Source organism: Lygodium microphyllum, chromosome 3 (assembly GCF_053477565.2).
Source record: "Lygodium microphyllum isolate KBCC chromosome 3, Lygodium_microphyllum_v1.1.10, whole genome shotgun sequence".
NCBI classification, from domain to species: Eukaryota; Viridiplantae; Streptophyta; class Polypodiopsida; order Schizaeales; family Lygodiaceae; genus Lygodium; species Lygodium microphyllum.
In genome coordinates, this window is record NC_141137.1 from 12,541,082 (window position 1) to 12,553,950 (window position 12,869).

The window sequence follows — 12,869 nt, forward strand, 5'->3', positions numbered from 1 at the left end:
GGGAGCAATCGAGGAGGTCAAGGTTGAGCAACAAAGTCCCTAGAGGGCAAGGGTAAAGCTCATTTGCACTTTTAGGGGAGAGAGAGAGAGAGAGAGAGAGAGAGAGAGAGAGAGAGAGAGAGAGAGAGAGAGAGAGAGAGAGAGAGAGAGAGAGAGAGAGAGAGAGAGAGAGAGAGAGAGAGAGAGAGAGAGAGAGAGAGAGAGAGAGAGAGAGAGAGAGAGAGAGAGAGAGAGAGAGAGAGAGAGAGAGAGAGAGAGAGAGAGAGAGAGAGAGAGAGAGAGCTTGAACTTTGGGCGAATCAATTGACTTCCACAAGAGTATTTTTGTGCATATACCAGATATATAAATCATCTCTAGGAGTTGAATTTTCATCGTCACTATTTGCATGCCGTTGGAATTGGACACAGTCCACAGGGTTTGATTCCTAGAATTGGACAATCAGATGCCCAATTCTATCAAATTGGATGATTGGACTCCCTCAACCTGTTTGATAGGATGCTACTTGTTTGATCCCAAAAATTGGACCACCCATTGCCTATCTGATTTGGATGATCAAATGTATCACAATCATACACCTTCAAAATTAGACTCATACACTCAGCCATCGGTCACTCGTACGCCAAAATTGGACCAGTCTAAATTAGACGCAGGTCAATTGGACACCAAAATTGGATTGGTTTGAATCAAATGCATGAAAATCAGACACTTGAAAATTAGACGTCTAATTCTGGGGATCAGACATTGTAAAATCGGATACTGTAGAATTGGACCAGAAAAACCTGACAAGAGAAACTGACGAATTAGCACATACAGGGTGAAGAAAAACACCTCTCGCAATCGAGGAAGGCTCTGAAATCTTTACAGGTGCAATTGACCTTAGAAATCATAGCCTAACAGCTAGACACAACCGTTGATAGTAAACTGACCCGTAGACCCCCATTTGGCCTTGATCAACTTGAGTAGCATAACACAGACCCCTAGAAACTAGAGAGAGTGGCTAGTGATTGAGTATAAAGCGCTGTTCAACCCAGAACTTAGACCAGAGTGTGGAAGCTACATTCATTATCTTGTGTTCGCACCCACATTGTTTTCAACAATTGAAGTGCACTTGGAAAAATTGAAAGCTTGATTTCACATAGTGCATGGAAAAGAGCACCCCACACACACACACAGAGTGAACGTAATTTGAGGCTTGTTGGTAAATAAGAAGGAACACACTCAAAATTAATAAACAAAATGAATCCACTAATAGGAGACGACTGTCAAACCTAGATGGGTGATCAAGAGTCCCAATCGATAGGACCCAATGAAAGTTGCAATATAGAAAGTCAGATGACACATAGAAGGATCGACACCATTGGGAGCACAACACTACTTGACTTGATCAACCTCATTGACAACTTAGTGGAGCAAGAGATTACAGACATGGCAAAAACCTAGTATAAACTATGGAAATGAACAGCTCGACTGTGGGAGATTTCCTAGTCAAAATCCAGCAGATGGTGGATGAATACAATGCACAAACTAGATTGGACCACCATGGAAGACCGTTAGGAGACATCATAGCAGACCTCAAGGAGGAAAGAAAGTTGGTGGGGAAAGCTTTGCAAAGTAGCAGCATACAACCAACAATAACAGATTAGGATCTTGTGGCAAGACATAGAAATGCGAGAAGTCCAACACATGCTAGCCCTAGTAAATAGAAATCGAATAGACTGAACGCATAGAGGGAAAGAGCACTAGAGGCAGATTTAATGCTAAGAAAGCTCCTTCATGACGTGACTACTAATAGACAATACTTCGGTAGAACAAAGCGCAACAATACTAGCAACATTGTTGCTTGCAAGATTAGGATTTACTAGGGGCTCCAAGAGCCAATCGAGGATCCCCATAGTTGTGAAACAACTAGACAAATACAACAATGACCCATATAGTTTCGTAGAGCAGTTTGAGCATGTCAGTGAGGCTAATAGCCTCATAGATCTCAATCAATGCTCACAAGCTTTTGGCCTATGCTTGGGCGATAAGGGTAGGATGTGGTACACAAGCTTAGATGTTGCGGAGCATAACAATTTCAATGACGTCAAGAGTCTCTTCATTAAGAGATTCTCGAAGGCTGAGTACTTGGATAATCTTATAGTGCAGTTGATGAATGTAAGGTAGAGGGACAAAGAGGACAACAGGGACTATGTTACTCATGTGTAGAGCACCTTATGAGAAATCAAAGTTTTTGGGTTCCAGGTGGAGTATGGTCGCAAGGCTAAAACTTAAAGGAATTGATGGAAGGGCACCACCAAGAGTGGATCCTGTGGCTTAATTTGAATCCAGAAAGAGCCCAGCTTGGAATTCGTGTGGCTTTGCCATGAAAATTGTAGTTTGGAGAGGTGTCCTCTGTGACGGACGGAGCCCAAGTTCCCCTTGGAAAGGGGCATTAGAGAGTGAGAAAGCCCTATTGAGCTCCGACCCTATCGCTCCATGAGGTGCCATAGACGAGTCGGGTTGTTTGGGAATGCAACCCTAAGTGGGCGGTAAATTCCATCCAAGGCTAAATATGGGCAAGAGATTGATTGCAAACACATACTACGAGGGAAAGATGAAATAGACTTTGAAAAGAGAGTTCAAAAGTGCTTGAAATTGTTGGGAGGGAAGCGAATGGAGGCCGCGGGTGCACCGCGATCGCTTGTAGAATGGTGCAAACTGGTTTGCCGCTAGACCCCAATGTTGGTCAGCATGGGCCAGTGCGGCAAGACAAGAGCGGGCTTTAGATGACCCGCTACTAATGCCATTGCATCGACTGAGGAATGAAGCATGCATCACTTGTGGCCGGCTTTGCACCTGCATGCTTGATATGTTGGTGCTCTAGGCTTTCCATTCGACCCGTCTTAAAACATGGACCAAGGAGTCTAACATGTATGCAAGTCGATGGTTGGGTGGGAAACCCATGGAGGCGCAAGGAACTTGACAGGTGGGATCTCCTTTACGGGGTGCACCACCAACCCCATGATCTTTTGTGAAAGGTTTGAGTGGGAGTGTACCTACTGGGACTCGAAAGATGGTGAACTATGCTTGAGTAGGGCAAAGCTAGAGGAAACTCTGGTGGAGGCTCGTAGCGATACTGACATGCAAATCATTTTGTTAGACTTGGGTATAGGGGCGAAAGACTAATCGAACCATCTAGTAGCTAGTTCCCTTCGAAGTTTCTCTCAGGATAGCTGGAGCTCCTCACAGTTTTATCAAGTTAAGCGAATGATTAGAGGCATCGGGGGTGAAACACCCTCGACCTATTCTCAAACATTAAATAGGGAAGCTGCTAGGGTTGCTCTATTGGCGACGGGGAATGCGAGCTCCAAGTGGACCATTTTTGGTAAGCAGAACTGGCAATGCGGGGTGAACTAATAGCTAGGTTACGGTGCCAAACTGCATGCTAACCTAGATCCCACAAAGGGTGTTGATTGATTAAGACAGTAGGACGGTGGTCATGGAAGTCGAAATCCACCAAGGAGTGTGTAACAACTTAGCTGCTGAATCAACTAGCCCCGAAAATGGATGGTGCTGAAGCGCGCGACCTATACTCTGTCATTGGGACAAGTGCAAGGCCTCGATGAGTAGGAGGGCATGGGGGTCGTGGTGCAACTCTGGGCATGAGCGCGAGTGAAATGGCCCCCAGTGCAGATCTTAGTGGTAGTATCAACTATTCAAATGATAACTTTGAAGACCAAAGTGGAGAAAGGTTCCATGTGAACAGCGATTGGACATGGGTTAGTAGATCCTAAGAGATGGGGCAATCCTATGTTAAGGGCGCAATAATGCATGCCACTCATCGAAAGGGAATTGGGTTAATATTCTTGAATCGGGATGTGGTGGTGGATGACAATATGATTGAATCCAGAGACGCCGATAGGGGCCTTGGAAAGAGTTCCCTTTTCTTTTTAACAACCCATCGCCACCCTGAAATCGGATCACTTGGAGATAGGGTCCAGTGGTGGCTGGTAAAGCACCACACATCTTGCGGTGTCTGGTGCATCCTCGGTGGCCCATGAAAATCTGGAGGAGTGAATGACGATCACACACGATCGTACTCATAACTGCATCAGGTCTCCAAGGTGAATAGCCTCTGGTTGATAGAACAATGCAGGTAAGGGAAGTCAGCAAAATGGATCCGTAACTTTGGGAAAAGGATTGGCTCTAAGGGTTTGTTTCTTGACCTCGGAGGCTATTGAGAGTCTGCCCATGAGAGTTTGCCTGAGTTGCCTCAATGGTGAGGGCAGACCTTCGTGTGTCGATTGGGTGACAGGGACAGAACATCGTCTCTCATTTGTGGGGCAGCCCTCCCTAGGCGATGAATAGCCGTCTCATAACTGGTACATACAATGATAATTCAAGTGTTTAATTAAAACAAAGCATTGTGATGGTCCCTGCGGATGTTGACACAATGTGATTTCTTCCTAGTGCCTTTAATGTCAAAGTGAAGTAATTTAACCAAGTGCAGGTAAACGACAGTAGTAACTATGACTCTCTTAAGGTAGCCAAATGCCTCATCATCTAATTAGTGATGCAAATGAATGGATTAACAAGATTCCCACTGTCCATATCTACTATCTAGCAAAACCACAACCAAGGGAACAGGTTTGGAAGAGTCAACGAGGAAAGAAGACCCTGTTGAGCTTGTAGTCTATTGACTTTGTGAAATGACTTGAGAGATGTAGAATAAGTGGGAGCCTTTGGCGCAAGTGAAATACTACTACTTTTAACGCAATTTTACTTACTCTATGAGGTGGAGGCGGGGCTTTTGGTCTTAAGGTGTGCTTACGTGCCGATCTAGGTGGAAGACATTGTCAGGTGGGGAGTTTGGCTAGGGCAACACATCTGTTAAAAGTTAATGTAGGTGTCCTAAGATGAGCTCAAGGAGAATAGAAATATCATGTGGAACAAAAGGGTAAAAGATCGTTTGATTTTGATTTTCAGTATGAATACAAACTGTGAAAGCATGGCCTATCGATCCTTTAGTGTTTTGGAATTTGAAGCTAGAGGTATCAAAAAAGTTACCTTAGGGATAACTAGCTTGTGGCATCCAAGCATTCATAGCAATGTTGCTTTTTGATCCTTCGATGTTGGCTCTTCCTATCATTGCAAAGTAGAATTCATCAAGTGTTGGATTGTTCATCCACCAATAGGGAATGTGAGCTGGGTTTAGACTGTCATGAGACATGTTAGTTTTACCCTACTAATGAGCAGTGCTGCAATAGTAATTCAACTTAGTATGAGAGAAACCATTGATTCACATAATTGGTCATTGTGCTTGGTCGAAAAGCCGGTGGCATGAAGCTACCATGTTTAGGATTATGACTGAATGCCTCTAAGTCAGAATCCATGCTAGATGCGGTGCTCTCTACCTCCTTGGTTGTTACCCAGCTGATAGTAGGGGCGCTTGTGCGTCCCCCTAAGCATGTGTTGAGAGTCTCCCTCGAGGTGCTGGAAGTGGTCACCTCGAGGACTCTGAATGGAAATTTCGAACAATAAGGGATATGAATCCTTTGTAGATGACTTAAATATGTGGCCGGGTATTATAAGTGGCAGAGTAGCCTTGCTACTACAATCCACTGAGATTCAACCCACCGCTGCACCGATTTGTCCCCCTTCTGCTCGGTTCGGCGGGGTTTTCTTGGCCTTGGACCTCGTGTGTCATGGCACCCCCCTAAGTCCTCATGCACACCATGCACCTAATCTAACCTAGCTCATGTGGGTGGTTTGAGCGCCTTCCCTCCACATTCCCTTCCTTGGCTTGCTTGCATTAGTGCAGTTTTCGTGCTTGTCTCACCTTGTTGGCATCCATGACATTTCAAGTCTGCCCACCGTGGCATGGATTCTACGACTTAGATCTTTTGTGCGTCGCCTCCATGTGCATGGGGTTCTCATGTGGACACAAGCCCTCCACCCATGGCATGGATTCTATGACTTAATCTTTTGTACCTCGCCGCCTTTATGTGTATGAGGTTCTCTTCACATGGATGCTCACCCTCCATGGCATTCCAAGTCCTTTGTCCATGGCATGGATTCTATGACTTAATATTATGGCGCAGTGTGTAGTGTATGTGTGGACACGTGTCCTCCATGGTATGAATGGCACATCATGGCATGCCCCCTCTCCCCCACCACCTTATGGCATGCTGCGGGCACGTATTCTGTGACTTGATCTTTTCTACATCGTCGCCTCTTTATGCATGGGGAGCTCTTCACATGGATGCTTGCCCTTCATGTCATAAATGGCACCTGATGGCATTCAATCTTTTGTGCATTACCTCCATGTGCATGGGGTTTAGGGTTCGTGTTGAGTCGCGTCCTCCATGGCATGAATGGCATGGCATGTCGCCATGCCTTGCTCTTGAGCTCTCTCATGCCACTTTGCCAATATATAAGAGCTCTTTGGAATTCCTTTGTGTTCGTGGTGCGGTCGTACGAGTCCTAATACATTGGATCCCATCAAAACTCCGTAATTAAGCGCGCTTGGGCAAGAACAGTACTTGGATGGGTGACCTCTCTCGGGAAGTCTTGGTGCTGCACCCTTTTGGATGCTTGTTTCGAGACCATGGCATGGCAATCCCCTCGGATCATGTCTTGACTCTCTAGGTTGACATCATGGTAGGAAACCCCCTCGCCTCACCATGACACGGTGCCTCCTCTCCTTATTGTGATTGTCTTTGTGTACATCATGCACGGTCCCTCCCTCTACCCCTCGCTTTGAGATGATACACCCTCCCCACGATGTGAGGTTTTTTGGGAGCAAAGGGTGTGCCATGTTGTGGGGGGGGGGGGGGGGGTTTGGTGGAGCAGGGTTTTCCGAGGAGGGAGGGTGTGCCATGTCATGGGGGTTTTGGGTGGTGCCATGTTATGGGAGGGTTGGGTGAAGAGGTGGGGTGTGCCATGTCATGGGGTGTGCCATGTTGTGGAGCCGGGTTTTTTGAGAAGGGAGGATGTGCCATGTCATTGGGGGAGGGGGGGGTTCATGTTGTGGGAGGGGGTTGGATGGTGCTCGATTGGGTGGAGCGGGGGTTGTGCCATGTTGTGGGGGGGGGGGGGGGGCACATGCCATGTTATGGTGGGGTGGGTTAGGGTTTTTTTTGGGGGGGGGGGGGGGGTGCCATATCATGGGGGAAAGGGGGGTGCCAGCTTGGGTGGAGCGGGGTTTGTCTAGCGGGGGGTGTGCCATGTCGTAGGGGGAGGGAGGTGGGCAGGTGGGTGTTGGGTGGAGCGGGGTTTTTTGAGGGGGATGTGCCATGTCGTGGGGGTGTGAGGTGGAGCGGGGTGAGGCGGGGTAGGGTGGAGTGGGGTTTTTTGAGAGGGGGATGTATTGTGTCATGGGGGTGAGGTGGGGTGGATCGAGCAGGGTTTTTTGAGGTGAGGTGAGGTGGGGTGGGTGGAGCGGGGTTTTTTGAGGGGGGGTGTGCCGTGTCATGGGGAGAGAGTGTTAGGGACTTTCACGGGACTTCATGATAAAAACCTGTCACGAGGCACAAAAGGCATAGTGGAATGGCACACAAGATATATTGATAAGGAATCTTTGTATTCATGATATCAAAAAGGTACAACATTGAGGCACATCTTAGGACTACACCCTCGTGATGCCACACATATGAGGGTTCACCACTGAGCATAGGGAATCACACATAGAGTGGAAAGCAAGCTAAGCTTAGAGTCACAACTACTCCTATATAGGTGTTTCTAGCTCCTATGCCATAGTATATATACAAATCCCATACCCTTACACTCACTCTTGCTTAATGAATTTTTGTCCTTAGCAATTAAGGGTGGTTTCTTGACTCATTCTAGGGTCTTAACGCAGCTTACACTATCAAATTGGTCAGTGCTTGCCAGTCTAGGACCAACTCCTTAGGGGGGTCTTAACATAGTCCTTTCTATCAAGCTAGTCAGTGTCTACCACACTACAACTTGGGGGTCTTAACACAACTTATGCTATCAAGCTAGCTAGGGTCTGACCATCTAGACTTAGCTCTTTTATTGTTTTTCATTCCAGTCCACCCTCAACTCAATTACATTTGAGGAGTGGAGGTTTCATAGTATTAACTTGAGGTGGCTTGGTGCTTATGGATTTGCATGCCAATCTTTGTAGGTGCAATCTCAAGTTGTCACGCTATTGGGGTGAAGGCGTGCCTTGTCTCCTCGATCATTTTGAGCCGTAGCTCTTTCTTCATGTATGTGATTTTGAGCCAGTGACATAGCTCATCTTCCTCTTCAAAGAAAGTGTCCTCCCACAGCCTAAGCTCTTTCCAAGACATTTTGAATGGTATGTCCCGCGCTCCTACCACGCCACGGTTCCCTCTCAACTTTGTTGGAACATCAGGTTCCCTTTCAATTTTCAACAGAAAACTTGCCTGAGAGGGTGTTGTGATGTGGCGCGTCACACCGTGTCATGTCGCGTCGTGTTGTGTCAGGGTCGTCGTGTCATGTTGCGTGACGTGTTATGGTAGGATCTCCTCCACGTCAATGAGCATGCTCCCCTTTCGAGCTAGTATGCTCTACGCTAGAGTTTCTCTGATACCAAGTGTTATGGACCTTCACAGGACTTGATGGTAAAAACCTGCCATGAGGCACAAAAGGCACAGCGGAATGGCACACAAGATATATCAATAAGGAATATTTGTATTCATGATATAAAAAAGGTACAAAATTGAGGCACATTTCAGGGGGCTACACCCTCGTGACGCCGCACATATGAAGGTTCGCCACTGAGCATAGGGAATCACACGTAGAGTGGAAAGCAAGCTGAGCTTAGAGTCACAACTACTCCCTATATATGTGTTTCTGGATCCTATGCCATGGTATAGCTACAAAGCCCATGCCCTTATAGTGAGGTGGGGTAGGTGGAGCAGGGTTTTTTGAGGGGGGTGTGCCATGTCATGGAAGGGGGTGAGGTGGGGTGTGTTGAGTAGGGTTTTGTGAGGTGGGGTGGGTTTTTTTTTGGGGGGAGGGATGTGCCGTGTCGTGGAGGGGTGTGCCATGTCGTGGGGGAGGGGGGTTGGGTGGAGTGGACTTTTTTGAGGGGGGTTGGCATGTCATCGGGGGGGGGGGGGGGGGGGGGGGGCAGGGGGCAGGGGGATAGGGTGGAGTGGGGTTTTTTGAGGGGGGTGTTCCATATCGTGGGGGTGTGAGGTGGGGTGGGGTGGGGTGGGGTGGAGTAGGGTTTTTTGAGAGGGGGTGTGCTGTGTCGTGGGGGGTGAGGTGGGGTGGATTGAGTGGGATTTTTGAGGTAAGGTGGGGTGGGTGGAGCAATGTTTTTTTGGGAGGGGGGGGTGAGGTGGGGTGGATTGAGTGGGGTTTTTTGAGGTGAGGTGAGGTGGGGTGGGTGGAGCGGGGTTTTTTGAGGGGGGTGTGCCATGTCATGGGGGGGGGGTGGATTGAGTGGGGTTTTTTGAGGTGAGGTGAGGTGGGATGGGTGGAGTGGGGTTTTTTGAGGGGGCGTGTGCTGTGGGGGGTTGAGGTGGGGTGGGTTGAGCGGGGTTTTGTGAGGTGGAGTAGGGTTTTTTAAGGAGGAGATGTGTTGTTCATGGGGGGGCAGGGGGTTGGGTGGAGCGGGATTTTTTGAGGGGGGTTGTGCCATGTCGTGGAGGTGTGAGGTAGGGTGGGGTAAGGGGGGATAGGGTGGAGCAGGGTTGTTTGAGAGGGGGGTGTGTCGTGTTGTGGGGGGGTGAGGTGGGGTGGATTGAGCGACGTATTTTGAGGTGAGGTGAGGTGGGGTGGGTGGAGCAGGGTTTTTTGAGGGGGAGGGGGTGCGCTTTGTCGTGGGGGGAGGGTGAGGTAGGGTGGGCGGAGTGGGGTTTTGTTTGGGGGGGGATGTGCCGTGTTGTGGGGGGTGTGCCATGTCATGGGGGTTGGGTGGAGTGGGGTTTTTTGGGGGGGGGGTTGGCATGTTGTGGAGAGGGGTTGTGCCATGTCATGGGGGGGTAGGGTGGAGTGGGGTTTTTTGAGGCGGGTGTTTTCCATGTCGTGGGGGTGTGAGGTGGGGTGGGGTGGGGTGAGAGGGGTAGGGTGGAGCAAGATCTTTTGAGAGGGGGGTGTGCCATGTTGTGGGGGGTAAGGTGGGGTGGGTTGAGCGGGGTTTTTTGAGGTGAGGCAGGGTGGGGTGGGTGGAGTGGGGCTTTTTGAGGGGGGTTGCCATGTCTTGGGGGGAGGGCCTTGGGTGGAGTGGGGTTTTTTGAGGAGGGGGGGTTGTGCCATGTTGTGGGGGTTGGGTGGAGCATGGTTTTTTGAGGGGGGAGGTGTGTCATGTTGTGGGGGTGTGAGGTGGGGTGGGTTGAGCGAGGTTTCTCAAGGTAAGGTGAGGTGGGGTGCGTGGAGTGGGGTTTTGTTAGGGGGGGATGTGCCATGTCGTGGGGTAGTGTGCCTTGTCGTGGGGTGGGTGAAGCAGGGTTTTTTGAGGGGCGACATGTGCCATGTCACGGGGGAGTGGGGGTGTGCCATGTTGTGGGGAGGTGAGGTGGGGTGGGTTGAGTGGGGTTTTTAAAGGTGATATGGGGTGGGTGGATCAAGGTTTTTTGAGGGGGGTGTGTGCCATGTCATGGGGGGTGAGGTGGCATGGGTGGAGCGTGGTTTTTTGGGGGGTGGATATGGGTGGAGCAGGGTTTTTTGGGGAGGGGAGGTGCCATGGTTTGGTGGAGTGGGGGGGTGTGCCATGTCTTGGGGGGAGGGGTTTTTGGGTGGAGCGGGGTTTTTTGAAGAGGGAGGGTGTGCCATGTCGTGGGGAGGGGGGATGACAAGGGTTTGGGAGGAGTGGGGTTTTTTGAGAGGGGGGAGATGTGCTGTGTTGTGGGGGAGAATTGGGTGGAGTGGGGTTTTTTGAGGGGGGGTGGGGTAGGGTGGGTGGAGCAGGGTTTTTTGAGGGGGGGATGTGGCGTGTCGTGAGGGGGGGGATGGGGTGGGTGGAACGGGGGTTTTTGGGGGAGGGAGGTGCCATGGTTCAGGGTGGAGCAAGGGGTGTGCCATGTTGTGGGGGGGAGAGGGGTTTGGGTGGAGTGAGGTTTTTTGAAAGGGGGCAGGGATGTGCCGTGTCATGGGGGGGAGGGGTGCTTTGGTGGTGTGGAATTTTTTGAGGGGGGTGAGGCCATGTCGTGGGAGGGCGGGGCAGGCTAGGTGGAGTGGGGTTTTTTGAGGGGGGAGGGATGTGCCGTGTTGTGGGGGGGCACTTTGGTGGAGCGAGGTTTTTGGCGGGGGGATGTGCCGTGTTGTTGGGGGTTGCACCATGTCGTGGGGGGGTGGAGTGGGGTTTTTTGAGAGGGAGGTGTGCCATGTCATGGGGGGTGAGGTGAGGTGGGTGGAGCGGGGGTTGGATGGAGCAGGGGGGATGGGGTGGGTGGAGCAGGGGTTGTGCTGTGTCATGGGGGGGTGTGCCGTGTCATGGGAGGGCAGGGGGGAGTGAGGTTGGGGTGGAACGGCGTTTTTTGAGGGGGTGAGTGCCATGTCATCCTGGGGGGGTTGGGGGGAGTGGGGTTTTTTGAGGAGGGGGAGGGGGTGTGCCATGTTGTGTGGGGGGTGTGCCATGATGTGATGCGATGCGCCCCCTTTCCCCAACATAACATGGCCCCCTCTCGAACACAGCATGATAAGACACAACATGACATGACATGCCCCCCTCCCCCTTTTCCCAACATAACATGACACCACCCCCTTCTTCCCCCTCCAACACAGCACGACACGACGTGACATAACATGACATCTTCCCCCCAACATAGCATGACATGATATGACACACCCCCTTCTCCTTTCCCCAACATAACATGTCCCCCCCAACACAACACGACATGATGCAACATAACATGACCCCCCCAACATAACACGATATGGCGTGACCCCCCCCCCCCCCCCCCCCCCCCCCCAAATGCAGCATAACACAATGCAACGAGCCCCCTCCCCCTTTCCCCAACATAACATGACACCCCCTTCAAAATTTGGCCCCCCTTCCCTCAACACATGCACCAAGTCGCAATGCACCTTTGCTCCCCCCGTCCCCCCCCCAAAAAAAAAAAATTCAGGGCTTTGTAGGTATGCCTTGCTATTGGAGCCGATTACACCTATGAGGGTAGTGGTGCTTGCTCCATTGAAACACTCCTTGGAGATCCAAGGGAGGGTGAGGTCAGGTGTATGGTCCCCACATCTGTCTTGCTGTGCGAGGAGTATCTCCTGAGAAAATGCTATGTACCCCCCACCGAACGGTTAGGCTCAAGCGACTTGTGGTGATCCTTGTGAGGGCATCACATCGTGGCGGTCAATGTGTGCCCACTAGGCGATAAGGAGTGAAGTGTGGTGCCTTGAACATGTGTCTCGTTGGTGGCAAGATTGTGTTTGAGCTCCATGGTTCTCAATGCTAATGACGAACCTCATTTTGAATATTGTGCGGCTTTATCAATATGGATGGACCAAAACTGATGGAACGATGTGATCGAGGTGCGCCTGTTGGCGGGGCTTGTTCCCTGGTGGGGTTGAGTGCACCTCATGATAGGCTCTTGTTGATGCAAAACCGTGGAATGCATGAGTGTCTCCATCATCTTTCGACTCGACATGAGCTCAGAATGTGGCAGCCAAGACAATGCGGAGCATGCCTTGTGCATGGTGGTGGTGATGGCCGATGCAGGTGCTCGTGTGTGGCTCGGTCCATGGTGGGAAATGAAAGCATACCCTTGTCCCATCCCCATTTTTTGTTTTCTTTTTCTCCTCATATGTTCTCGAGCCTTTGTGCTCCTCCCCTCTTTCTCCTTACATCAAGAACAACACATTGGTGATGAGGTCGTGCCTTTCTACCTCGTAGCCACACTTGATATGGAGTTGGAACACGCAATGTGTAATGAAAGACAGCTAC

The 12,869-nt window shown here is 50.3% G+C and overlaps 1 non-coding gene across 1 annotated transcript; it reads left to right on the plus strand.

The window, feature by feature from the left end:
* Positions 1-2,303: 2,303 nt before the first annotated feature.
* Positions 2,304-5,633, plus strand: LOC148038057 (25S ribosomal RNA). Its single transcript, XR_015690464.1, has one exon. It is a non-coding gene; the product is annotated as a 25S ribosomal RNA (ribosomal RNA).
* Positions 5,634-12,869: the final 7,236 nt, after the last annotated feature.